This window comes from Hyperolius riggenbachi, chromosome 2, assembly GCF_040937935.1.
Source record: "Hyperolius riggenbachi isolate aHypRig1 chromosome 2, aHypRig1.pri, whole genome shotgun sequence".
In the NCBI taxonomy this organism is placed as follows: domain Eukaryota; kingdom Metazoa; phylum Chordata; class Amphibia; order Anura; family Hyperoliidae; genus Hyperolius; species Hyperolius riggenbachi.
The window spans coordinates 547,912,618-547,936,643 of NC_090647.1; the positions used below are offsets into that span (position 1 = coordinate 547,912,618).

Genomic DNA, 24,026 nt, shown 5'->3' on the forward strand with positions numbered 1-24,026 from the left:
TCACCTTCAAGGCGCAGGAACGGCGCCTTGGATTTCGCCTGCGGCCAAACTAAGCCGAAAGTGCCCGCTCTCGTCAGATTGCGGAAGCTAAGCGGCTTCATGCCTGGTTAGTAGCTGCTTGGGAGACTGGCTGTGAACCCCGGGTGCTGCAGGCTTTTTTTTGGAGTTTGCGGTCCAATGGCTATGAGCAGGTGGGAAGCCTCACCTTCAAGGCGCAGGAGCGGCGCCTTGGATTTTGCCTGCGGACACACTAAGCCAAAAGCGCCCGCTTTCGTCAGATCGTGGAAGCCAAGTGGTTTCAGGCCTGGTTAGTAGCTGCGTGGGAGACCAGCTGTGAACCCCAGGTGCTGCAGGCTTTTTTTTGGTTTTGCGGTCCAATGGCTATGAGCACGTGGGAAGCCTCACCTTCAAGGCGCAGGAACAGCGCCTTGGATTTCGCCTGCGGCCACACTAAGCCGAAAGCGCCCGCTCTCGTCAGATCGCGGAAGCTAAGCGGCTTCAGGCCTGATTAGTAGCTGCGTGGGAGAGTAGCTGTGAACCCCAGGTGCTGCAGGCTTTTATGGGGGGTTTGCGGTCCAATGGCTATGAGCATGTGGGAAGCCTCACCTTCAAGGCGCAGGAACGGCGCCTTGGACTGTTCCTGCAGCCACACTAAGCCAAAAGTGCCCGCTCTCGTCAGATCGCGGAAGCTAAGTGGCATCAGGCCTGATTAGTAGCTGCGTGGGAGACCAGCTGTGAACCCCAGGTGCTGCAGGCTTTTTTTTGGGTTTGCAGCACAATGGCTATGAGCACGTGGGAAGCCTCACCTTCAAGGCGCTGGAACGGCGCCTTGTATTTCGCCTGCGGCCAAACTAAGCCGAAAGCGCCCTCTCTCGTCAGATCGTGGAAGCTAAGCGGCTTCAGGCCTGGTTAGTAGCTGTGTGGGAGACCGGCTGTGAACCCCAGGTGCTGCAGGCTTTTTTTTGGGTTTGCAGCACAATGGCTATGAGCACGTGGGAAGCCTCACCTTCAAGGCGCTGGAACGGCGCCTTGGATTTCGCCTGTGGCCAAACTAAGCCGAAAGCGCCCGCTCTCGTCAGATCGTGGAAGCTAAGCGGCGTCAGGCCTGGTTAGTAGCTGCGTGGGAGACTGGCTGTGAACCCCAGGTGCTGCAGGCTTTTTTTTGGGTTTGCGGTCCAATGGCTATGAGCACGTGGGAAGCCTCACCTTCAAGGCGCAGGAACAGCGCCTTGGATTTCGCCTGCGGCCACACTAAGCCGAAAGCGCCCGCTCTCGTCAGATCGCGGAAGCTAAGCGGCTTCAGGCCTGGTTAGTAGCTGCTTGGGAGACTGGCTGTGAACCCCGGGTGCTGCAGGCTTTTTTTTGGAGTTTGCGGTCCAATGGCTATGAGCAGGTGGGAAGCCTCACCTTCAAGGCGCAGGAGCGGCGCCTTGGATTTTGCCTGCGGACACACTAAGCCAAAAGCGCCCGCTTTCGTCAGATCGTGGAAGCCAAGTGGTTTCAGGCCTGGTTAGTAGCTGCGTGGGAGACCAGCTGTGAACCCCAGGTGCTGCAGGCTTTTTTTTGGTTTTGCGGTCCAATGGCTATGAGCACGTGGGAAGCCTCACCTTCAAGGCGCAGGAACAGCGCCTTGGATTTCGCCTGCGGCCACACTAAGCCGAAAGCGCCCGCTCTCGTCAGATCGCGGAAGCTAAGCGGCTTCAGGCCTGATTAGTAGCTGCGTGGGAGAGTGGCTGTGAACCCCAGGTGCTGCAGGCTTTGATGGGGGGTTTGCGGTCCAATGGCTATGAGCATGTGGGAAGCCTCACCTTCAAGGCGCAGGAACGGCGCCTTGGACTGTTCCTGCAGCCACACTAAGCCAAAAGTGCCCGCTCTCGTCAGATCGCGGAAGCTAAGTGGCATCAGGCCTGATTAGTAGCTGCGTGGGAGACCAGCTGTGAACCCCAGGTGCTGCAGGCTTTTTTTTGGGTTTGCAGCACAATGGCTATGAGCACGTGGGAAGCCTCACCTTCAAGGCGCTGGAGCGGCGCCTTGGATTTCGCCTGCGGCCAAACTAAGCTGAAAGCGCCCGCTCTCGTCAGATCGTGGAAGATAAGCGGCTTCAGGCCTGGTTAGTAGCTGCGTGGGAGACTGGCTGTGAACCCCAGGTGCTGCAGGCTTTTTTTTGGGTTTGCGGTCCAATGGCTATGAGCACGTGGGAAGCCTCACCTTCAAGGCGCAGGAACAGCGCCTTGGATTTCGCCTGCGGCCACACTAAGCCGAAAGCGCCCGCTCTCGTCAGATCGTGGAAGATAAGCGGCTTCAGGCCTGGTTAGTAGCTGCGTGGGAGACTGGCTGTGAACCCCAGGTGCTGCAGGCTTTTTTTTGGGTTTGCGGTCCAATGGCTATGAGCACGTGGGAAGCCTCACCTTCAAGGCGCAGGAACAGCGCCTTGGATTTCGCCTGCGGCCACACTAAGCCGAAAGCGCCCGCTCTCGTCAGATCGCGGAAGCTAAGCGACTTCAGGCCTGATTAGTAGCTGCGTGGGAGAGTGGCTGTGAACCCCAGGTGCTGCAGGCTTTTTTTGGGGGGTTTTGCGGTCCAATGGCTATGAGCACGTGGGAAGCCTCACCTTCAAGGCGCAGGAACGGCGCCTTGGATTTTGCCTGCGGCCACACTAAGCCAAAAGTGCCTGCTCTCGTCAGATTGCGGAAGCTAAGTGGCATCAGGCCTGGTTAGTAGCTGCGTGGGAGACCGGCTGTGAACCCCAGGTGCTGCAGGCTTTTTTTTGGGTTTGCGGTCCAATGGCTATGAGCATGTGGGAAGCCTCACCTTCAAGGCGCAGGAACGGCGCCTTGGATTTTGCCTGCGGCCAAACTAAGCCGAAAGCGCCCGCTCTCGTCAGATCGCGGAAACTAAGTGGCTTCTGGCCTGGTTAGTAGCTGCGTGGGAGACCGGTGGTGAACCCCAGGTGCTGCAGGCTTTTTTTGGGGTTTGCGATCCAATGGCTATGAGCACGTGGGAAGCCTTACCTTCAAGGTGCAGGAACGGCGCCTTGTATTGTGCCTGCGGCCACACTAAGCCAAAACTGCCCGCTCTTGTCAGATTGTGGAAGCTAAATGGCTTCAGGCCTGGTTAGTAGCTGCATGGGAGACCGGCTGTGAACCCCAGGTGCTGCAGGAATTTCTTTGGGTTTGCGGTTCAATGGCTATGAGCACGTGGGAAGCCTCACCCTCAAGGTGCAGCAACGGCGACTTGGATTTCGCCTGCGGCCAAACTAAGCCGAAAGTGCCCGCTCTCGTCAGATCGTGGAAGCTAAGTGGCTTCAGGCCTGGTTAGTAGATGCGTGGGAGACCGGCTGTGAACCCCAGGTGCTGCAGGCTTTTTTTTGGGTTTGCGGTCCAATGGCTATGAGCACGTGGGAAGCCTCACCTTTAAGGCGCAAGAACAGCGCCTTGGATTTCGCCTGCGGCCACACTAAGCCGAAAGCGCCCGCTCTCGTCAGATCGCGGAAGCTAAGTGACATCAGGCCTGGTTAGTAGCTGTGTGGGAGACTGGATGTGAACCCCAGGTGCTGCAGGCTTTTTTTGGGGTTTGCGGTCCAATGGCTATGAGCACGTGGGAAGCCTCACCCTCAAGGCGCAGGAACGGCGACTTGGATTTTGCCTGCGGCCACACTAAGCCGAAAGCGCCCGCTCTCGTCAGATTGTGGAAGCTAAGCGGCTTCAGGCCTGGTTAGTAGCTGTGTGGGAGACTGGCTGTGAACCCCAGGTGCTGCAGACTTTTTGGGGGGGTTTGCGGTCCAATGGCTATGAGCACGTGGGAAGCCTCACCTTCAAGGCGCAGGAACGGCGCCTTGGATTTCCCCTGCGGCCACACTAAGCCGACAGCGCCCGCTCTCGTCAGATTGTGGAAGCTAAGCGGCTTCAGGCCTGGTTAGTAGCTGTGTGTGAGACTGGCTGTGAACCCCAGGTGCTGCAGGCTTTTTTGGGGGGTTTGCGGTCCAATGGCTATGAGCACGTGGGAAGCCTCACCTTCAAGGCGCAGGAACGGCGCCTTGGATTTCCCCTGCGGCCACACTAAGCCGACAGCGCCCGCTCTCGTCAGATTGTGGAAGCTAAGCGGCTTCAGGCCTGGTTAATAGCTGCGTCGGAAACCGGCTGTGAACCCCAGGTGCTGCAGGCTTTTTTTTGGGTTTGCGGTCCAATGGCTATGAGCACGTGGGAAGCCACACCCTCAAGGTGCAGGAATGGCGACTTGGATTTTGCCTGTGGCCACACTAAGCCGAAAGTGCCCGCGCTCGTCAGATTGTGGAAGCTAAGTGGCATCAGGCCTGGTTAGTAGCTTTGTGGGAGACTGGCTGTGAACCCCAGGTGCTGCAGGCTTTTTTTTGGGTTTGCGGTCCAATGGCTATGAGCACGTGGGAAGCCTCACCTTCAAGGCGCAGGAACGGCGCCTTGGATTTTGGCTGTGGCCACACTAAGCCGAAAGCGCCCGCTCTCGTCAGATCGCGGAAGCTAAATGGCTTCAGGCCTGGTTAGTAGCTGCGTGGGAGACTGGCTGTGAACTCCAGGTGCTGCAGGCTTTTTTGGGGGGTTTGCGGTCCAATGGCTATGAGCACGTGGGAAGCCTCACCTTCAAGGCGCAGGAACGGTGCTTAGGATTTTGCCTGCGGCCACACTAAGCCGAAAGGGCCTGCTCTCGTCAGATCGTGGAAGCTGAGCTGGTTCAGGCCTGGTTAATAGCTGCGCCGGAGACCGGCTGTGAACCCCAGGTGCTGCAGGCTTTTTTTTGGGTTTGCGGTCCAATGGCTATGAGCACGTGGGAAGCCTCACCCTCAAGGTGCAGGAATGGTGACTTGGATTTTGCCTGTGGCCACACTAAGCCGAAAGTGCCCGCGCTCGTCAGATTGTGGAAGCTAAGCGGCTTCAGGCCTGGTTAGTAGCTGCGTAGGAAATCAGCTGTGAACCCCAGGTGCTGCAGACATTTCTTTGGGTTTGCAGTCCAATGGCTATGAGCACGTGGGAAGCCTCACCTTCAAGGCGCAGGAACGGCGCTTTGGATTTTGTCTGCAGCCACACTAAGCCTAAAGCGCCCGCACTCGTCAGATCGTGGAAGCTAAGTGGCTTCAGGCCTGGTTAGTAGCTGCGTGGGAGACCGGCTGTGAACCCCAGGTGCTGCAGGCATTTCTTTGGGTTTGCGGTCCAATGGCTATGAGCACGTGGGAAGCCTCACCTTCAAGGCGCAGGAACGGCGCCTTGGATTTCGCCTGCGGCCAAACTAAGCCGAAAGTGCCCGCTCTCGTCAGATCGCGGAAGCTAAGCGGCTTCAGGCCTGGTTAGTAGCTGCTTGGGAGACTGGCTGTGAACCCCGGGTGCTGCAGGCTTTTTTTTGGAGTTTGCGGTCCAATGGCTATGAGCAGGTGGGAAGCCTCACCTTCAAGGCGCAGGAGCGGCGCCTTGGATTTTGCCTGCGGACACACTAAGCCAAAAGCGCCCGCTTTCGTCAGATCGTGGAAGCCAAGTGGTTTCAGGCCTGGTTAGTAGCTGCGTGGGAGACCAGCTGTGAACCCCAGGTGCTGCAGGCTTTTTTTTGGTTTTGCGGTCCAATGGCTATGAGCACGTGGGAAGCCTCACCTTCAAGGCGCAGGAACAGCGCCTTGGATTTCGCCTGCGGCCACACTAAGCCGAAAGCGCCCGCTCTCGTCAGATCGCGGAAGCTAAGCGGCTTCAGGCCTGATTAGTAGCTGCGTGGGAGAGTAGCTGTGAACCCCAGGTGCTGCAGGCTTTTATGGGGGGTTTGCGGTCCAATGGCTATGAGCATGTGGGAAGCCTCACCTTCAAAGCGCAGGAACGGCGCCTTGGACTGTTCCTGCAGCCACACTAAGCCAAAAGTGCCCGCTCTCGTCAGATCGCGGAAGCTAAGTGGCATCAGGCCTGATTAGTAGCTGCGTGGGAGACCAGCTGTGAACCCCAGGTGCTGCAGGCTTTTTTTTGGGTTTGCAGCACAATGGCTATGAGCACGTGGGAAGCCTCACCTTCAAGGCGCTGGAACGGCGCCTTGTATTTCGCCTGCGGCCAAACTAAGCCGAAAGCGCCCGCTCTCGTCAGATCGTGGAAGCTAAGCGGCTTCAGGCCTGGTTAGTAGCTGTGTGGGAGACCGGCTGTGAACCCCAGGTGCTGCAGGCTTTTTTTTGGGTTTGCAGCACAATGGCTATGAGCACGTGGGAAGCCTCACCTTCAAGGCGCTGGAACGGCGCCTTGGATTTCGCCTGTGGCCAAACTAAGCCGAAAGCGCCCGCTCTCGTCAGATCGTGGAAGCTAAGCGGCTTCAGGCCTGGTTAGTAGCTGCGTGGGAGACTGGCTGTGAACCCCAGGTGCTGCAGGCTTTTTTTTGGGTTTGCGGTCCAATGGCTATGAGCACGTGGGAAGCCTCACCTTCAAGGCGCAGGAACAGCGCCTTGGATTTCGCCTGCGGCCACACTAAGCCGAAAGCGCCCGCTCTCGTCAGATCGCGGAAGCTAAGCGGCTTCAGGCCTGGTTAGTAGCTGCTTGGGAGACCGGCTGTGAACCCCAGGTGCTGCAGGAATTTCTTTGGGTTTGCGGTTCAATGGCTATGAGCACGTGGGAAGCCTCACCCTCAAGGTGCAGCAACGGCGACTTGGATTTCGCCTGCGGCCAAACTAAGCCGAAAGTGCCCGCTCTCGTCAGATCGTGGAAGCTAAGTGGCTTCAGGCCTGGTTAGTAGATGCGTGGGAGACCGGCTGTGAACCCCAGGTGCTGCAGGCTTTTTTTTGGGTTTGCGGTCCAATGGCTATGAGCACGTGGGAAGCCTCACCTTTAAGGCGCAAAAACAGCGCCTTGGATTTCGCCTGCGGCCACACTAAGCCGAAAGCGCCCGCTCTCGTCAGATCGCGGAAGCTAAGCGGCTTCAGGCCTGATTAGTAGCTGCGTGGGAGAGTGGCTGTGAACCCCAGGTGCTGCAGGCTTTTTTGGGGGGTTTGCGGTCCAATGGCTATGAGCACGTGGGAAGCCTCACCTTCAAGGCGCAGGAACGGCGCCTTCGACTGTGCCTGCGGCCACACTATGCCAAAAGTGCCCGCTCTCGTCAGATCGCGGAAGCTAAGTGACATCAGGCCTGGTTAGTAGCTGTGTGGGAGACTGGCTGTGAACCCCAGGTGCTGCAGGCTTTTTTTGGGGTTTGCGGTCCAATGGCTATGAGCACGTGGGAAGCCTCACCTTCAAGGCGCAGGAACGGCGCCTTGGATTTTGCCTGTGGCCACACTAAGCCGAAAGCGCCTGCTCTCGTCAGATCGCGGAAGCTAAACGGCTTCAGGCGTGGTTAGTAGCTGCGTGGGAGATTGGCTGTGAACCCCAGGCGCTGCAGGCTTTTTTGGGGGTTTGCGGTCCAATGGCTATGAGCACGTGGGAAGCCTCACCTTTAAGGCGCAAGAACAGCGCCTTGGATTTCGCCTGCGGCCACACTAAGCCGAAAGCGCCCGCTCTCGTCAGATCGCGGAAGCTAAGCGGCTGCAGGCCTGGTTAGTGGGAGAGTGGCTGTGAATCCCAGGTGCTGCAGGCTTTTTTTAGGTTTGCGGTCCAATGGCTATGAGCACGTGGGAAGCCTCACCTTCAAGGCGCAGGAACGGCGCCTTGGATTGTGCCTGCGGCCAAACTAAGCCAAAAGCGCCCGCTCTCATCAGATTGTGGAAGCTAAACGGCTTCAGGCCTGGTTAGTAGCTGCGTGGGAGACTGGCTGTGAATCCCAGGTGCTGCAGGCTTTTTTTGGGTTTGCGGTCCAATGGCTATGAGCACGTGGGAAGCCTCACCTTCAAGGCGCAGGAACGGCGTCTTGGATTGTGCCTGCGGCCAAACTAAGCCAAAAGCGCCCGCTCTCGTCAGATTGTGGAAGCTAAGTGGCTTCAGGCCTGGTTAGTAGCTGTGTGGGAGACCGGCTGTGAACCCCAGGTGCTGCAGGCTTTTTTTGGGGTTTGCGGTCCAATGGCTATGAGCACGTGGGAAGCCTTACCTTCAAGGTGCAGGAACGGCGCCTTGTATTGTGCCTGCGGCCACACTAAGCCAAAACTGCCCGCTCTTGTCAGATTGTGGAAGCTAAATGGCTTCAGGCCTGGTTAGTAGCTGCATGGGAGACCGGCTGTGAACCCCAGGTGCTGCAGGAATTTCTTTGGGTTTGCGGTTCAATGGCTATGAGCACGTGGGAAGCCTCACCCTCAAGGTGCAGCAACGGCGACTTGGATTTCGCCTGCGGCCAAACTAAGCCGAAAGTGCCCGCTCTCGTCAGATCGTGGAAGCTAAGTGGCTTCAGGCCTGGTTAGTAGATGCGTGGGAGACCGGCTGTGAACCCCAGGTGCTGCAGGCTTTTTTTTGGGTTTGCGGTCCAATGGCTATGAGCACGTGGGAAGCCTCACCTTTAAGGCGCAAGAACAGCGCCTTGGATTTCGCCTGCGGCCACACTAAGCCGAAAGCGCCCGCTCTCGTCAGATCGCGGAAGCTAAGCGGCTTCAGGCCTGATTAGTAGCTGCGTGGGAGAGTGGCTGTGAACCCCAGGTGCTGCAGGCTTTTTTGGGGGGTTTGCGGTCCAATGGCTATGAGCACGTGGGAAGCCTCACCTTCAAGGCGCAGGAACGGCGCCTTCGACTGTGCCTGCGGCCACACTATGCCAAAAGTGCCCGCTCTCGTCAGATCGCGGAAGCTAAGTGACATCAGGCCTGGTTAGTAGCTGTGTGGGAGACTGGCTGTGAACCCCAGGTGCTGCAGGCTTTTTTTGGGGTTTGCGGTCCAATGGCTATGAGCACGTGGGAAGCCTCACCTTCAAGGCGCAGGAACGGCGCCTTGGATTTTGCCTGTGGCCACACTAAGCCGAAAGCGCCTGCTCTCGTCAGATCGCGGAAGCTAAACGGCTTCAGGCGTGGTTAGTAGCTGCGTGGGAGATTGGCTGTGAACCCCAGGCGCTGCAGGCTTTTTTGGGGGTTTGCGGTCCAATGGCTATGAGCACGTGGGAAGCCTCACCTTTAAGGCGCAAGAACAGCGCCTTGGATTTCGCCTGCGGCCACACTAAGCCGAAAGCGCCCGCTCTCGTCAGATCGCGGAAGCTAAGCGGCTGCAGGCCTGGTTAGTGGGAGAGTGGCTGTGAATCCCAGGTGCTGCAGGCTTTTTTTAGGTTTGCGGTCCAATGGCTATGAGCACGTGGGAAGCCTCACCTTCAAGGCGCAGGAACGGCGCCTTGGATTGTGCCTGCGGCCAAACTAAGCCAAAAGCGCCCGCTCTCATCAGATTGTGGAAGCTAAACGGCTTCAGGCCTGGTTAGTAGCTGCGTGGGAGACTGGCTGTGAATCCCAGGTGCTGCAGGCTTTTTTTGGGTTTGCGGTCCAATGGCTATGAGCACGTGGGAAGCCTCACCTTCAAGGCGCAGGAACGGCGTCTTGGATTGTGCCTGCGGCCAAACTAAGCCAAAAGCGCCCGCTCTCGTCAGATTGTGGAAGCTAAGTGGCTTCAGGCCTGGTTAGTAGCTGTGTGGGAGACCGGCTGTGAACCCCAGGTGCTGCAGGCTTTTTTTGGGTTTGCGGTCCAATGGCTATGAGCACGTGGGAAGCCTCACCTTCAAGGCGCAGGAACGGCGTCTTGGATTGTGCCTGCGGCCAAACTAAGCCAAAAGCGCCCGCTCTCGTCAGATTGTGGAAGCTAAGTGGCTTCAGGCCTGGTTAGTAGCTGTGTGGGAGACCGGCTGTGAACCCCAGGTGCTGCAGGCTTTTTTTGGGGTTGGCGGTCCAATGGCTATGAGCACGTGGGAAGCCTCACCTTCAAGGCGCAGGAACGGCGTCTTGGATTGTGCCTGCGGCCAAACTAAGCCAAAAGCGCCCGCTCTCGTCAGATTGTGGAAGCTAAGTGGCTGCAGGCCTGGTTAGTAGCTGTGTGGGAGACCGGCTGTGAACCTGTGTGGGTAACACAGTTTGTCGATTAGTGGCATATTGTGTGTACGCATGCTGGGTGGGGTTGACTAGAGTTGGGCGAACAGTTCAGCTGTGTTAGCTGAACTGCAGCCGAACTGTTCGGCTGCCCAACCTGTCATTTCGCTGTGGCTCTTACTACTTCCGGGTCGCAATGACCCGGAGTAGTACGTCTGCGCTGGCCCGGCGGAGCGCGTCCTAGATCGTGCTCCCATTGCCGGGCACTCTCTGCGCATGTGTGTGATGTCATGAGTGATGTCACACACATGCGCAGAGGTTTCCTAAGAGGAAACCAAAGTAATATATGACCACCCTATAAATCACACATACACTGACAGCTTTTACCCCAGACTAACTTACCTTAACTGACTCATACTGACTGATACCCAGTCCCAGACATACACACTGTGACAGACACACACTCACTTTAGAATGACATACCCAGACCAACACCTCATCCCATGGACTGTAGCATAGTGCTAACCACAGAGATGAGATTAGGATAAGATTAGACCTCCCCACACACACACACACACCAAACACTTGAACAGGGCATATTGGTGAGCAGCACCACTTAGGAGCAGGAGATGTAGGATTAGATTAGGTGTTACATATCACACATGCACCCCAACACTAGAATAGCTTTCAGGGTGACTAGCACCAATTAGAGTAGGCCAGCATAGTGTAGTGTAGGCCCCGCCCGAAGAGAGTCTACCTTGTCGCTGGTGGGCGGGCTTACAATCCTGTTGGCCAAATGTTTCATTTTTGCCAACTGGATTAACCAAAAGACTCTCAGGGCTGGAACCCACAAGTGCGATTTTGAGAGCATTTTTGGAGCGTTACAGAACGCTAGCGTTTAGTCAAAATGCTCAGCTAATGTAAATGGATGGGGTAACTTCCACTGGAGCACTTGCGATTCCTCAGATCGCAAACGCAGGACATGGAGCATTTTGGGAGCGTTAGCGCTTCAGTGTAAAGTATATAAACCCTGGCGTAACCGCTCATCAAAACCAGCATGGAGCGATTTTGCTAGCGTTTTAACGTTACCACACACTGTAACAAAATTAAAATTAATTAAAAGGAACAATCAGGCTTTAAAACGCTAATCGCTATTCGCTACACAATCGCAGGCAAATTGATGCACTTTGTAAAATCACTTCTTAAAACGCTCATGAAACCGCTGACAAACTGCTCCTACAAAATGCTGGCGCTTGCGATTAGCGATAGCGTTTTGCAGTGGGTTCCAGGCCTCACTTAAAAAAAAAATGCATGATCAGTTCTGTGGCCCAAGTCATCAATTTGAATGTGTTTTTTATTTCTTCCTGTCCCGAGGTACATCACTCAGTCCACAAAACTAAAGAAGACCTCCAGGAAGCAGTTTTTACTTTCACTTAAGGATCTTAAAAATGATTTATTTGTGGTTCTTAAAGAACCACTATCGCGGAAAATTAAAAAATGTAAAATACATGTAAACACATACAAATAAGCAGTGTTTCACCCCGATTAAAATGAGCCTTAAATTACTTTTCTCCCATCTTGGTGTCACTTACAGTAGGTAGTAACAATCTGACGGAACCAATAGGTTTTGGTCTAGTCCATCTCTTCATGGGGGATTCTCAGCATGGCCTTTATAACTTTCAAAGACCCTCCTTAAAAATAATTTATATAAAGATCCTGGCAGCCTCCCTGCTCGCTGCACACTTTTGTCGCAGTTAGACGGAGCAACTGCCATTCACTAAGTGCTTTTAAAAATAAAGAAAATCCTAAGAACGCCCCACTAGGAGATGGGCTAGTCCAAAACCTGTTGGTTCTGCCAGATTTCTTCTACCCACTGTAAGTGACAGAAACATAGGAGAAATGTAATTAAGGGCTCATTTTACTCTGGAAGAAATGTACTTCTTATTTGTATGTGTTTACATGTATTTTACATTTGACATTGTTCACGATAATGGTCCTTTAAGCACCTGAGGAACACGTTTATACCCCCCCTATTGACCAGGCCATTGTTTACATTTCCACACTTTACAACTTTAATGGTTTATTGCTCAGTCATGCAACTTAGCACCCAAATGAATGTTACCTCCTTTTCTTCCCACTAATAGAGCTTTCTTTGGGTGGTCTCTGATTGCTGCTGCAATCTTTACAGCCATTAGGAGGGACAGTTAAGTGACAGGGCTGTCCTCTGTACAGCGATGCGCTAGATTGCAGCACTGTACACATATTTATTAGCTGTTTATGTCCTTAAGTCAGCTTATCAGCTCCGATTGTGACTGGCAGGCTGATGACAAAACTCCGCTTTGTTTACAGCAGGGAACGCGTGCTCGAGCGAGCGCTCATTCCCTGAAAATCTCGTTTCTGGGGAGATCATGTCACCTGGCATGAGCAAGGAATGAGTAAGCCACTCTGCCACTTGCAATCCTGCGTTAGGCGGTCGCAGAGTGGTTAAAGTGATCCGGAACTCAATTTGCACTTCTTTGCAGCCATGGCGACAATACTCTTCTGAGTACAAACTGCTTAGAAACTCACACCTTTTTGGAATTAGAAATTGATTGGCTCATACAATTCCTTTTTAAACAGTGCACCTTGCCTGTCTGTTTGCTGATCCATTCCTTCCAACACATTTCCTACATTACATTCAGCATATTGCTCCACCCCCTAGCATCATCTGTGAAGATGTGCTGAATATGGAGAAACCCCAAAAACTGTCCACTAAAATATTGCCACATCATCATTCTAATTACCTAATTATGCTTCTGTCATGTTTTAATTTCTGTTACTTCCCCCCATTACACCCTGTTGTTTATTTACCATGACTTTCTCATCAAATGTACAGCCATGCATCAGCCACATGCCAGAGTGTCACAGTAGCCAGTGTGGCAAGATGATTGGTTGTGTCCCTGATGACATCAAAATGGGCCCTGATGACATCACAATAGTCAGAAAAGCATAAATAGGATGCTCTGGAGTCTCTTGAAGCAGATGATGTTAGACCTCTGGGGGCTCCTGGACTGTGTTAGGTGTGCAAGGTGTCTTGCAAGGCGGCTATGGTAACAAAAAGTGCAGTTAGTTAATCATGGTATATTTTTTTTCTTTGGATGGCTACCTTAGCTTAATATAGTAGGTTATATTTGTTGGTTGCATGGTTAGGTTAGTTAATTATAGTAGTGTAAGGCTTGGTGGTGTATTCTCCACAGTCAGCATGCAACGCATGAGCTGGCGTGGAGGAGGTACACACACTAGCACCAGGAAACAGGCTATCCCTAGTATAGTGGAGGGGAGGACTGACTCCAATAGGAGATTGTGGCGCACAGAGCTGGTGCAGATCTGACAGCCACAAACAATGCTATCGTTATAACGTCTCAGCGCAAAGTAGCGCTGAGCGCACAAACCAGAACTGAGGAGATCAGGACAGGTAGACAGAATGAACGCTTGCTAGCTAGCGGCTACTTAGCGACAGCAAGCGTCCAAAACCAGACAGACTGGAATGAGGCAGCCAATGCGCTGCGGCGATGGCGTGCCTCACAAAGACAGGACAGGACAGTCAGGAAACAGCAGGATCAAGATAGATGAACGTAACACAGATAAATATACAATAAGTATGTTTTCCTAGCGTATTACAATTACAGCTATCAATGAAACTATTTGTAACGTCTGACTAACATATGTATATATCGGCAATGAACCGATATATGACATAAGCAGGAACGCTGACTAGGACTGGAGTAATACAGGGAACAGGATTCAGAAGGATTCGTTATCTCTTCGCAGAGATGAACGCAATCCACAAACAGGACCAGGAACAGGATAACTAGCTCAGCACGGGTGCTCACGGTACGCGCAAACTACCAAAACGTGCTGGAAAACTGACTAACTGAACACAGGAAATAAACAGTTCATGTACGTATATATCAGCGACACTGATGTATCAACGTAACACGAATACAAGGAAAATAATAAACGTGCTGGTATGCATATATATTGGCAATGAACCAATATATGATGCAAAACCAGCAAGGTATCTTTAGAACAAGAAACACGATCGGGGGCTGAAGCGACAGCAAGACGGGCTTAAACTGAAGCTATGAAAACCCAAGGAAACCCTGCAGGAAGCAGATCTTTATACTGAGGTCATCCAATGGGAGCAGACATGCAGATTCCCACACAGGTGAATGATAATCAGTCACAAGCTGACAGCAGGGAAAGACAGACAAAGCTATGCAGCTTGCATGGAAATAGATCAGAACTGCCTGAGCTGCAGCACTACTACTTCCAGCAACAGCTGCTGCAGCAGCGATCATCACAGTACCCCCGCCCTTAAAAGCGGATTCCAGACGCTTTTCAAAACTGAAATTCCCAACAAAACAGTCCGACTGATAATTCATGATGACCGGGACAGCCCGGCAAGACCGAATTCCAGAATCAGTCCCCACAAGACTGGACCCATCAGAACCAGAACCTACAGAACCATGCCCATCAGTACTACAAGCCCCAATGTGACACCCATCAGAACCATGATTTCCAGAAAAAAGCCCTCCGAAATTCCCTGAGCGATACCCACCGCCTTCCAGGAACCGTTCAGAAACGCCAAAGCCTTTGCAATGCCCACCGGTACTGTCTTTACCAACACAAAACCCACTGTTGAACCAGTCCAAGGCACCAGGACAAGTTTTCTCAGAGACCTCCCAGAACACCTTGAAGCTCCAAAGAGATCCCCATAGGTCAGAATGCCCCTTAGGCTCACATGGAGAACTATCAAGAACCCCTATGGAACCTAGGGCAATTCCCGAGTCAGGGCCACAAGGACAAACATCAATATCAGGGCTTTCAGGGACCAGAACCATCTCTGGGCATGCAGGCAGACTGGCAACATCAGAACGTGTTCCCACTAAGGAAGCATCAGAGCACGCTAACACCTTAGACACACTTGGGCATTCTGGCACACAAAGAACATCTGGGCACACCGGCACAAGAGAAACCTCTGGGCATGTCAAGGAACTGTGAGCCTCAGGGTCAGCCAAGACAGGACCAAAACCAGGACTGGCCAAAAAAAAATCATCATGACTAAACTTCGCAACTACTGGACTTTTACACGAGAATGCTGGATCAGACTTAGATGTCGCTGATTCCAGCAAAGTCAGTAACAAATCAGATTCAGGGGCACTAACAAGACAGGACAAATCTTCTGATGTATGCACTGAACCAGATAGGGACTCCACAACTACCTCTGGACTGGACAGAGACTCATTTAAAACACTGGATTGGAGCTCATGAGGCGCTGCAGAACAAGTCAGTATTGCAGCAGCCCCCACTGGACTAGGCAAAACTGAGGAATTCCCTGGACAGGAAGGGGACTCTGGAACCTCTGCCACAGCGGCCAGAGAACCAGAATCTTTCAGGATACAGGGCTGGGTTTCAGGAACACTCATCAGACCGGACTGAAATTCTGAGATTTCTATTATTTTGACCAGAGAATCAGAATTATCCATGTTACAGGGCAAGACTTCTGAAACATTCAGAGGACAGGGCTGGAGTTCCTCGGCTGTTACAACACTGGAGAGGGACTCAACAACATTGGTTAAATCAGACTGTGTACAGGGCAAGGTATCTAACACAATTGCTGACGAGGACAATATTTCAATGGCTTCTGCTTTGCTGGGCAGAAACTCACCAAGTTTTATTAGAGCAGACTGTAATTCCAAAACAGCTGCTAGACAAGTGAATATTACTGCAACACCAACTGAGGTAAGCAGTGCCTCAGACTCCTCTGCTAGAGGGTTTGAAATATCCAAAGTACTGGGTGAAGCATAAGACTCTGCGACCACAGCTTCACTGGACAGGATCACTGAACAGTCCATATTGCAGGGCAAAACCATGGAAGCACCTGCTGGACAGCATAATGATTCTGTGACCTGAGTTTCATTGGAGAGATCTACTGCACAATTCATGGTACAGGGCAAATTTATTGGAACATTTTCTGAACAAGGTAATAATTCTGCGATTTCAGGTTCACAGAGCAGATGCTCTGAGCTATTCACGAAACTAGAGCGAGGTGTAGAAACAGGAAAATCAAGACACAATGTTTGCGCATCTGAATCACCATTCAATTGTAAAATTGGAAAATTCAGATGCTGGGGTTCTGAGATTTCTGGACAGGATTGCTGGGACTCGGAAACTGATGTAGTGCATCTATTGGCATCTGCTGGATCAGACAGGAGTTGAACTTTATTAACACAGGTAATTTCTGCAGAAGTGTTTGCAGAGACAGGCAAGATTTTTCTGGTGTCTGTTTCACTGAACAAAGACTCATGAGTACTGGCTAGGCTGGACTCAGAAGTCAGCAGGACCTCTGGATTCTCTGCTGAGAAATTTGTGCAGGGCAAAGTTAAGAAAATATCAGTGGCTTCTGTTTTACTGGGAAGTAACACTGAGTTATCCATGGTACAGGGTGGAGTTACAGGAACATTCACAAGACATGGCAGGGACTCAGTAACTGGAGAAGTGGGACAGTCTCCAATTGACAGTGTGTCTTCCCTTGTATCAACTGATTGAATCGCATAAAAATCATCCAAAATCATTTTCCACACATCGATCAATGGAGCCACAAAGTCATACCCACACACACCAGTTTTTATTAGGTTATAGGCAGACTTAATGCATGCATTCAATACTAATTCACTTTTTGCACTGTAAAATTGACAAAATGAACTTGAATCATTCTTCCATTCATTGACCAGAGCTTCCATCTCTCCTTTCTCAAATGGAGGATTCCAAGCATACTTAACAGGCAGATCACAGTTTGCAGATATGATTGTGGCAGGGACATATATTGGGTTAATTAGCAGGTGATTGGCAGATTCCTTATTCTTAAGAATCTCTAATACCTGTAGCAAGTGTTGAACTGTAGTGTATGCAAACTTTCCTTGCTTCACAAATAAGTTGATTTGTTCAATACTCTGTAATATCTCCTCATAATCATACTCAGATAATTCTTTTAAACAAAAATCTTTATTTTCCCTAGCCAGTGATGAAAGTTCATTAATAGTTTCATAAGTCCATTTAACTCCCCTGAAAGACAATTGCATTTCATTATCTGTTAATGGCAGAATCTCATTATAGGTCTCAGTCGCTAAGGATAAAGACTCTGCAGATCGGACACATTTCTTAGAACGTTTGCGTTTTGCCTTAGACCCTGCTGTTTTCCCTGCTGTTTTTGGTGATTTATTCAAAGCTGCAGGAAAATTATCAGGAACACTCTCTGCTTGCTGATCATTTTTGCAAACAATTGAAGGAGCAGCTGATTGGCCTGCTGCCAGGAGTTCATTTAGAGGAAAAGGCAATGGATCTATGCGCAACCAGTTATGGATCACAAACGCTAGAAATTCCAGCGGTCTCTCATTCAAAATCGGAATGATTGAGAACATCACATGCCCACTGAAGCAATTGCCCTTTAAACAAAATATAAACTAGCTGGAGTGCCCAGGTTGAAACAGGAGTCGCTTGGAGATCGGGATTGGCCAGGAACCTGGCACATTCAGAGAAAAACTCATTTTCTGTTTCAGGGTTAAGCTCTTCAAATTTCTTAAAGGAACAGGAACCATAATTAACTGTGTCATACTTTCTGGGAATCCCCCCCCCCACAATGGGGATTGGTAATGGGGTTTTCATAATGTAAGGCTTGGTGGTGTATTCTCCACAGTCAGCATGCAACGCATGAGCTGGCGTGGAGGAGGTACACACACTAGCACCAGGAAACAGGCTATCCCTAGTATAGTGGAGGGGAGGACTGACTCCAATAGGAGATTGTGGCGCACAGAGCCGGTGCAGATCTGACAGCCACAAACAATGCTATCGTTATAACGTCTCAGCGCAAAGTAGCGCTGAGCGCACAAACCAGAACTGAGGAGATCAGGACAGGTAGACAGAATGAACGCTTGCTAGCTAGCGGCTACTTAGCGACAGCAAGCGTCCAAAACCAGACAGACTGGAATGAGGCAGCCAATGCGCTGCGGCGATGGCGTGCCTCACAAAGACAGGACAGGACAGTCAGGAAACAGCAGGATCAAGATAGATGAACGTAACACAGATAAATATACAATAAGTATGTTTTCCTAGCGTATTACAATTACAGCTATCAATGAAACTATTTGTAACGTCTGACTAACATATGTATATATCGGCAATGAACCGATATATGACATAAGCAGGAACGCTGACTAGGACTGGGGTAATACAGGGAACAGGATTCAGAAGGATTCGTTATCTCTTCGCAGAGATGAACGCAATCCACAAACAGGACCAGGAACAGGATAACTAGCTCAGCACGGGTGCTCACGGTACGCGCAAACTACCAAAACGTGCTGGAAAACTGACTAACTGAACACAGGAAATAAACAGTTCGTGTACGTATATATCAGCGACACTGATGTATCAACGTAACACGAATACAAGGAAAATAATAAACGTGCTGGTATGCATATATATTGGCAATGAACCAATATATGATGCAAAACCAGCAAGGTATCTTTAGAACAAGAAACACGATCGGGGGCTGAAGCGACAGCAAGACGGGCTTAAACTGAAGCTATGAAAACCCAAGGAAACCCTGCAGGAAGCAGATCTTTATACTGAGGTCATCCAATGGGAGCAGACATGCAGATTCCCACACAGGTGAATGATAATCAGTCACAAGCTGACAGCAGGGAAAGACAGACAAAGCTATGCAGCTTGCATGGAAATAGATCAGAACTGCCTGAGCTGCAGCACTACTACTTCCAGCAACAGCTGCTGCAGCAGCGATCATCACAAGTAGATTGGTTTTTGTTGGTTGGATAACAAATTATAGCTAGCTTCCGACTGACATTTATGCTCCATCTCTCCTTCTATTAACGCATTTCTGATACAGTTTATTTGTTTGGCTGGAACTACTATTATTTGCTTAGTGTAGGCAGCCCATTCTTCCTCATCTTACAATGGGGATCATTAAAATGAACCAGCCTGTTAGAGAGAATGAGCAAAGAAAACCTGTTGCTGAACTCTGGGGCCTCTAAGGCAAGTAGAAGAGTTCATGTTGTCTTTGTTTTCCACTCTTAGGGGGTCATGTGGTCCTCTTCGCTGCTTGTCCAGTCTGTGCATTCGTACAACTGTAAAGTGGGGAATGAGGGGGATACCGCTTTACGGAGGACAGATGAGCAGTACCCCGGTCTAACTGAGTGAAAGCAAGGGGAGTCAAGACTAGCTTGTTCTTCTCGGTGTGGACACCGAGGAAACCAAAGTAATTTATGACCACTCCTTTTGTTTATATATTTCTGATATAAACAGCTTGTGTGGAAGTTGTTGTCGTTAGTGTGAGTAGTCTATTCTTCCTCAACTTACACTGAGGATTTACATGAGCTAGACTGCCGCTGAACTCCAGGGGACCCTAGGGCACTTACAGAGTTTTAGGTTGTCCTTGTCGCATAGTCTTAGGTGGTCATACGGTCCTCTTCGCTGCTCATCAGGTCTGTGCATTCGTACAACTGTAAAGTGGGGAATGAGGGGGCTACCGCTTTACGGAGGACGGATGAGCAGTACCCCAGTCAAATAAGAGGAAACCAAAGTAATATATGACCACCCTATAAATCACACATACACTGACTGACATACAATGACAGCTTTTACCCCAGACTAACTTACCTTAACTGACTCATACTGACTGATACCCAGTCCCAGACATACACACTGTGACAGACACACACTCACTTTAGAATGACATACCCAGACCAACACCTCATCCCATGGACTGTAGCATAGTGCTAACCACAGAGATGAGATTAGGATAAGATTAGACCTCCCCACACACACACACACACACACACACACACACCAAACACTTGAACAGGGCATATTGGTGAGCAGCACCACTTAGGAGCAGGAGATGTAGGATTAGATTAGGTGTTACATATCACACATGCACCCCAACACTAGAATAGCTTTCAGGGTGACTAGCACCAATTAGAGTAGGCCAGCATAGTGTAGTGTAGGCCCCGCCCGAAGAGAGTCTACCTTGTCGCTGGTGGGCGGGCTTACAATCCTGTTGGCCAAAGGTTTCATTTTTGCCAACTGGATTAACCAAAAGACTCTCAGGGCTGGAACCCACAAGTGCGATTTTGAGAGCATTTTTGGAGCGTTACAGAACGCTAGCGTTTAGCCAAAATGCTCAGCTAATGTAAATGGATGGGGTAACTTCCACTGGAGCGCTTGCGATTCCTCAAATCGCAAACGCAGGACATGGAGCATTTTGGGAGCGTTAGCGCTTCAGTGTAAAGTATATAAACCCTGGCGTAACCGCTCATCAAAACCTGCATGGAGCGATTTTGCTAGCGTTTTAACGTTACCACACACTGCAACAAAATTAAAATTAATTAAAAGGACCAATCAGGCTTTAAAATGCTAATCGCTAATCGCTACACAATCGCAGGCAAATTGATGCACTTTGTAAAATCACTTCCTAAAACGCTCATGAAACCGCTGACAAACTGCTCCTACAAAATGCTGGCGCTTGCGATTAGCGATAGCGTTTTGCAGTGGGTTCCAGGCCTCACTTAAAAAAAAATGCATGATCAGTTCTGTGGCCCAAGTCATCAATTTTAATGTGTTTTTTACTTCTTCCTGTCCCGAGGTACATCACTCAGTCCACAAAACTAAAGAAGACCTCCAGGAAGCAGTTTTTACTTTCACTTAAAGGGACACTTAAGTCAAACAAAAAAATGAGTTTTACTCACCCAGGGCTTCCAATAGCCCCCTGCAGCTGTCCGGTGCCCTCGCCGTCTCCCTCCGATCCCCCTGGCCCCGCCGGCAGCTACTTCCTGTTTCGGTGACAGGAGCTGACAGGCTGGGGATGCGAGTGATTCTTCACGTTCCCAGACACATTAGCACCCTCTATGCTGCTATATGGTATATGATATATGCTATAGTAGCATTGATGGCGCTATTGGGGCCAGGAACGCGAAGAATCACTCGCGTCCCCAGCCTGTCAGCTCCTGTCACTGAAACAGGAAGTGGCTGCTGGCGGGGCCAGGAGGATCGGAGGGAGACGGCGAGGGCACCGGACAGCTGCAGGGGGGCTATTGGAAGCCCCAGGTGAGTAAAACTCATTTTTTTTGTTTGACTTAAGTGTCCCTTTAAGGATTTTAAAAATAATTTCTTTGTGGTTCTTAAAGAACCAGTATCGCGGAAAATTAAAAAATGTAAAATACATGTAAACACATACAAATAAGCAGTGTTTCACCCCGATTAAAATGAGCCTTAAATTACTTTTCTCCCATCTTGGTGTCACTTACAGTAGGTAGTAACAATCTGACGGAACCAATAGGTTTTGGTCTAGTCCATCTCTTCATGGGGGATTCTCAGCATGGCCTTCATAACTTTGAAAGACCCTCCTTAAAAATAATTTATATAAAGATCCTGGATCAAGGAGATGCTGATTTTCTGAGTTAGAGTTGGTGAACACCTAAAAGCGCTAGCATACTCGCAAACGCTCAGTGCTTTTGGGAGAGATTTTTCAAGGCGATTCTAGGCATGTGCCTAGCGATTTTCTATTTATAACTGGTGATTTTTGGAGCGTTTTTGTGTAGCTTTTTTTAGGGGGGTTACAGTACAACTGCTAGTGTACTGGTTGTGTCACAAAAACGCTTGGAACATCGCTCTATTCTAGTGCTTTTTCCACTTTCCTATAGTTAACATTGAGGCTGAATCGCCTCAGAAATAAAAGGGCCCTTTTCCACAAGCGGCGATTGCAATGCTAAATCGCAAACTGCTAGTGATTTTTAAATCGCTACAGTTTGTTTTTTAACATAGGGATCGCGGTAGGTAATTACCACTACCGCAATTTGTTTTTTACTGAAGCGCGATCGCGCCTCGATTTTGCTATGCATTGCATTGCATAGCAAAAGCGTGATCGCAATCGCCAGGAAATTGCAGGGGAATTTTGGACTTTGCTGAAACGCAATCACTAGCGTTTAGCACGAAAGTTAGCGATTGCTAGTGGAAAGGGCCCTTTTCCACTAGCAATCACAAATGCCGGCGATTGTGATTTTTCATTCATTCTGTTATGCGATTGCAATTTTTCATTTGCATTGCATTATCACTCTAAAAATCGCTCCAGAAAGCGATTGTGATTTGTGATTCCCAAATCAAATCACTATAGTGGAAAATACGGTACTTATCCGTTAGCCGGGCGCATCCTCTAGGTGGCGACAAAACACCACCAGAGTTACATCTTTCCCTACTATCCATGTCGGCCTGGAGGGGGAATAGTAATTAGAGCCACCTACCGGATGCGCCCGGCTAACGGATAAGTACCGAAAATACCTCTCATGATTTCTATGATAAAGCAACAACCCTATCGATTTAAAAATCACTAGCGATTTTGCGAATCAGCTGTGTAGTGGGAAAAGGCCTAAATGCAGCAGGACCTGCATTTGGGAGAAAATGACATCGCTCTGGTGTGATCTATGGATCCATCCCATTAAGAAACATCAGCCAATCGCTTTTGAAAGCGCTGGTGTTTTAAAAAGCGCTCAGAAGCGCTTTCAAAAGCAGTAGTTTCGAAAAGCGCTTGGGTAATGTCTTTCTATGGGCTCGTTTGCATTAAGGTGCCAATACATCGTACAATATTTGATTTTTTTTCGATTCATTTCTTTCAATTATTCTGTTAGATCGAATATAAAGATTTTTCCAACATGTCCTATCAGATTTTTATTGGAAGAAAACAAACGGGATAGTCATTCGTTTTTCTAAATCCAAAAAAAAAGATTCTTTTTGACTTTCATTAGATCGTTTTAGTTGAATAAAAACGGAAAATGTAACGTTTTTATTGTACCATGTATGGGCATCATTACAGTGATGTGACTTTTTCCCTAGCGCAAGTCCTGCAGCATTTTGGAGACAATTACGCCTCAATGTAAAAAATAGGAAAACTGTAAAATCAACAGAGCAAATAATAGCAGATCGCTAGGCACATGCTGGGAATTGCTACTGCAAATCGCCGCAACAATTGCTAGGCGTTTGCGATTACAATTAGCAATTTGGTGTGAACTTGCCCTAAGGCCCGTTACACACCAAAAGCGTGCAGGAGAACGGCTCCTGCACGCGTTGCGGCGTGTCGTCGGGAAACTCCGGTGCGACGCTGAGTAGCGGCGATAGTAGTTAATTACCCCGAAGGGGAAACGGCGATTCCCGACGATAAAATGCGCCGGGATGCGTCGTACCGCAACGTATCGAAACGCAGCGTCGGGTGTGAAAGGTAAAAGGAAAGTCTATGGACTTTCCTTTTACCTTGGTTAACGCAAAGTATAGACTTTGCGTTAAAACGCCAGAAGTGGGCTCTGGTGTGAACTTGCCCTAAATGCAAAATTGGATGCAATTTGAATGCAGCTTAAAACTGGTACAATCTAAATTGGCAGCAGCTGCATCGGATTGGCTCAGTTCCAAACTGCCTAAAATCATTCACATTTTGCCTCAGCTTGAAAAATTAGCATATCATTGAACATCAAGGATAGTCGCCATCACCGAAGCACGGTCATGTGATCTTTGTGAAGATACACACTAGCCAGATGTGGTAAATTATCGACATTTTCCTGATATCAATCGTTCACCACCTTGTCTCACTTGATATTCGATCAGATCTCAGGACAGATCTTATGTAAATGTATGCAGCTTGGAACTGGACCCATCAAAGGCAGAAGCATACTTTCCATTTTAATAGGTTCAGTTTCAAGCTACATTAATTTGCATTAGTATTAGTATTAGGCCTCGTTCACATCTAAAATCGTAATCGCAAACGTTTTGTGCGGCAGTTTTTTCCCCCCCTCCCTGTGCTCCACTTTTTGGTAAAAGCGATTTTCTAAGGGCTTTTCTAGAGCGGTTTTTAAATTCGCTGCCTGACGCAAGTCAGGAGGTGAACTCTTTGACCGATTTTGCTAGCGTTTTAAGTTAATGTACACTGTAACAAAATTAAAAATAATTGAAAAGACCAATCGGACTTTAAAACGCTAATTGCTACACAAGCGCCGGCAAATTGATTACACTTTCTAAAATCGCT

General features: G+C 49.8%; 46 pseudogenes; all 46 read left to right on the forward strand.

Moving 5' to 3' along the window:
• Positions 1–36: 36 nt before the first annotated feature.
• On the forward strand, positions 37–155 carry LOC137553499 (5S ribosomal RNA; annotated as a pseudogene).
• Positions 156–237: 82 nt separating this feature from the next.
• LOC137553399 (5S ribosomal RNA) lies at positions 238–356 on the forward strand (annotated as a pseudogene).
• Positions 357–437: 81 nt separating this feature from the next.
• On the forward strand, positions 438–556 carry LOC137550621 (5S ribosomal RNA; annotated as a pseudogene).
• An 82-nt stretch (positions 557–638) lies between these two features.
• On the forward strand, positions 639–757 carry LOC137551500 (5S ribosomal RNA; annotated as a pseudogene).
• Positions 758–838: 81 nt separating this feature from the next.
• On the forward strand, positions 839–957 carry LOC137547815 (5S ribosomal RNA; annotated as a pseudogene).
• An 81-nt stretch (positions 958–1,038) lies between these two features.
• LOC137552050 (5S ribosomal RNA) lies at positions 1,039–1,157 on the forward strand (annotated as a pseudogene).
• An 81-nt stretch (positions 1,158–1,238) lies between these two features.
• Positions 1,239–1,357, forward strand: LOC137559374 (5S ribosomal RNA; annotated as a pseudogene).
• An 82-nt stretch (positions 1,358–1,439) lies between these two features.
• Positions 1,440–1,558, forward strand: LOC137553400 (5S ribosomal RNA; annotated as a pseudogene).
• Positions 1,559–1,639: 81 nt separating this feature from the next.
• On the forward strand, positions 1,640–1,758 carry LOC137550762 (5S ribosomal RNA; annotated as a pseudogene).
• An 82-nt stretch (positions 1,759–1,840) lies between these two features.
• On the forward strand, positions 1,841–1,959 carry LOC137551501 (5S ribosomal RNA; annotated as a pseudogene).
• An 81-nt stretch (positions 1,960–2,040) lies between these two features.
• Positions 2,041–2,159, forward strand: LOC137551183 (5S ribosomal RNA; annotated as a pseudogene).
• Positions 2,160–2,240: 81 nt separating this feature from the next.
• On the forward strand, positions 2,241–2,359 carry LOC137549651 (5S ribosomal RNA; annotated as a pseudogene).
• An 81-nt stretch (positions 2,360–2,440) lies between these two features.
• Positions 2,441–2,559, forward strand: LOC137552623 (5S ribosomal RNA; annotated as a pseudogene).
• Positions 2,560–2,643: 84 nt separating this feature from the next.
• Positions 2,644–2,762, forward strand: LOC137552780 (5S ribosomal RNA; annotated as a pseudogene).
• Positions 2,763–2,843: 81 nt separating this feature from the next.
• Positions 2,844–2,962, forward strand: LOC137552908 (5S ribosomal RNA; annotated as a pseudogene).
• Positions 2,963–3,043: 81 nt separating this feature from the next.
• On the forward strand, positions 3,044–3,162 carry LOC137554483 (5S ribosomal RNA; annotated as a pseudogene).
• Positions 3,163–3,243: 81 nt separating this feature from the next.
• Positions 3,244–3,362, forward strand: LOC137547610 (5S ribosomal RNA; annotated as a pseudogene).
• Positions 3,363–3,443: 81 nt separating this feature from the next.
• Positions 3,444–3,562, forward strand: LOC137552909 (5S ribosomal RNA; annotated as a pseudogene).
• Positions 3,563–3,643: 81 nt separating this feature from the next.
• Positions 3,644–3,762, forward strand: LOC137552480 (5S ribosomal RNA; annotated as a pseudogene).
• Positions 3,763–3,844: 82 nt separating this feature from the next.
• On the forward strand, positions 3,845–3,963 carry LOC137554411 (5S ribosomal RNA; annotated as a pseudogene).
• An 82-nt stretch (positions 3,964–4,045) lies between these two features.
• On the forward strand, positions 4,046–4,164 carry LOC137554624 (5S ribosomal RNA; annotated as a pseudogene).
• A 281-nt stretch (positions 4,165–4,445) lies between these two features.
• Positions 4,446–4,564, forward strand: LOC137551840 (5S ribosomal RNA; annotated as a pseudogene).
• A 482-nt stretch (positions 4,565–5,046) lies between these two features.
• Positions 5,047–5,165, forward strand: LOC137552232 (5S ribosomal RNA; annotated as a pseudogene).
• An 81-nt stretch (positions 5,166–5,246) lies between these two features.
• Positions 5,247–5,365, forward strand: LOC137548833 (5S ribosomal RNA; annotated as a pseudogene).
• Positions 5,366–5,447: 82 nt separating this feature from the next.
• On the forward strand, positions 5,448–5,566 carry LOC137553401 (5S ribosomal RNA; annotated as a pseudogene).
• Positions 5,567–5,647: 81 nt separating this feature from the next.
• LOC137550622 (5S ribosomal RNA) lies at positions 5,648–5,766 on the forward strand (annotated as a pseudogene).
• Positions 5,767–5,848: 82 nt separating this feature from the next.
• On the forward strand, positions 5,849–5,967 carry LOC137551502 (5S ribosomal RNA; annotated as a pseudogene).
• Positions 5,968–6,048: 81 nt separating this feature from the next.
• On the forward strand, positions 6,049–6,167 carry LOC137557916 (5S ribosomal RNA; annotated as a pseudogene).
• An 81-nt stretch (positions 6,168–6,248) lies between these two features.
• LOC137549373 (5S ribosomal RNA) lies at positions 6,249–6,367 on the forward strand (annotated as a pseudogene).
• Positions 6,368–6,448: 81 nt separating this feature from the next.
• On the forward strand, positions 6,449–6,567 carry LOC137559483 (5S ribosomal RNA; annotated as a pseudogene).
• An 81-nt stretch (positions 6,568–6,648) lies between these two features.
• Positions 6,649–6,767, forward strand: LOC137547611 (5S ribosomal RNA; annotated as a pseudogene).
• An 81-nt stretch (positions 6,768–6,848) lies between these two features.
• LOC137550763 (5S ribosomal RNA) lies at positions 6,849–6,967 on the forward strand (annotated as a pseudogene).
• An 82-nt stretch (positions 6,968–7,049) lies between these two features.
• LOC137551290 (5S ribosomal RNA) lies at positions 7,050–7,168 on the forward strand (annotated as a pseudogene).
• Positions 7,169–7,249: 81 nt separating this feature from the next.
• Positions 7,250–7,368, forward strand: LOC137554059 (5S ribosomal RNA; annotated as a pseudogene).
• Positions 7,369–7,449: 81 nt separating this feature from the next.
• LOC137554027 (5S ribosomal RNA) lies at positions 7,450–7,560 on the forward strand (annotated as a pseudogene).
• An 80-nt stretch (positions 7,561–7,640) lies between these two features.
• On the forward strand, positions 7,641–7,759 carry LOC137552698 (5S ribosomal RNA; annotated as a pseudogene).
• Positions 7,760–7,839: 80 nt separating this feature from the next.
• Positions 7,840–7,958, forward strand: LOC137549567 (5S ribosomal RNA; annotated as a pseudogene).
• An 81-nt stretch (positions 7,959–8,039) lies between these two features.
• On the forward strand, positions 8,040–8,158 carry LOC137554484 (5S ribosomal RNA; annotated as a pseudogene).
• An 81-nt stretch (positions 8,159–8,239) lies between these two features.
• Positions 8,240–8,358, forward strand: LOC137547612 (5S ribosomal RNA; annotated as a pseudogene).
• An 81-nt stretch (positions 8,359–8,439) lies between these two features.
• LOC137550765 (5S ribosomal RNA) lies at positions 8,440–8,558 on the forward strand (annotated as a pseudogene).
• Positions 8,559–8,640: 82 nt separating this feature from the next.
• Positions 8,641–8,759, forward strand: LOC137551291 (5S ribosomal RNA; annotated as a pseudogene).
• An 81-nt stretch (positions 8,760–8,840) lies between these two features.
• LOC137554061 (5S ribosomal RNA) lies at positions 8,841–8,959 on the forward strand (annotated as a pseudogene).
• An 81-nt stretch (positions 8,960–9,040) lies between these two features.
• Positions 9,041–9,151, forward strand: LOC137554028 (5S ribosomal RNA; annotated as a pseudogene).
• An 80-nt stretch (positions 9,152–9,231) lies between these two features.
• On the forward strand, positions 9,232–9,350 carry LOC137552699 (5S ribosomal RNA; annotated as a pseudogene).
• An 80-nt stretch (positions 9,351–9,430) lies between these two features.
• On the forward strand, positions 9,431–9,549 carry LOC137549568 (5S ribosomal RNA; annotated as a pseudogene).
• Positions 9,550–9,629: 80 nt separating this feature from the next.
• On the forward strand, positions 9,630–9,748 carry LOC137549569 (5S ribosomal RNA; annotated as a pseudogene).
• The last annotated feature ends 14,278 nt before the right edge of the window (positions 9,749–24,026 follow it).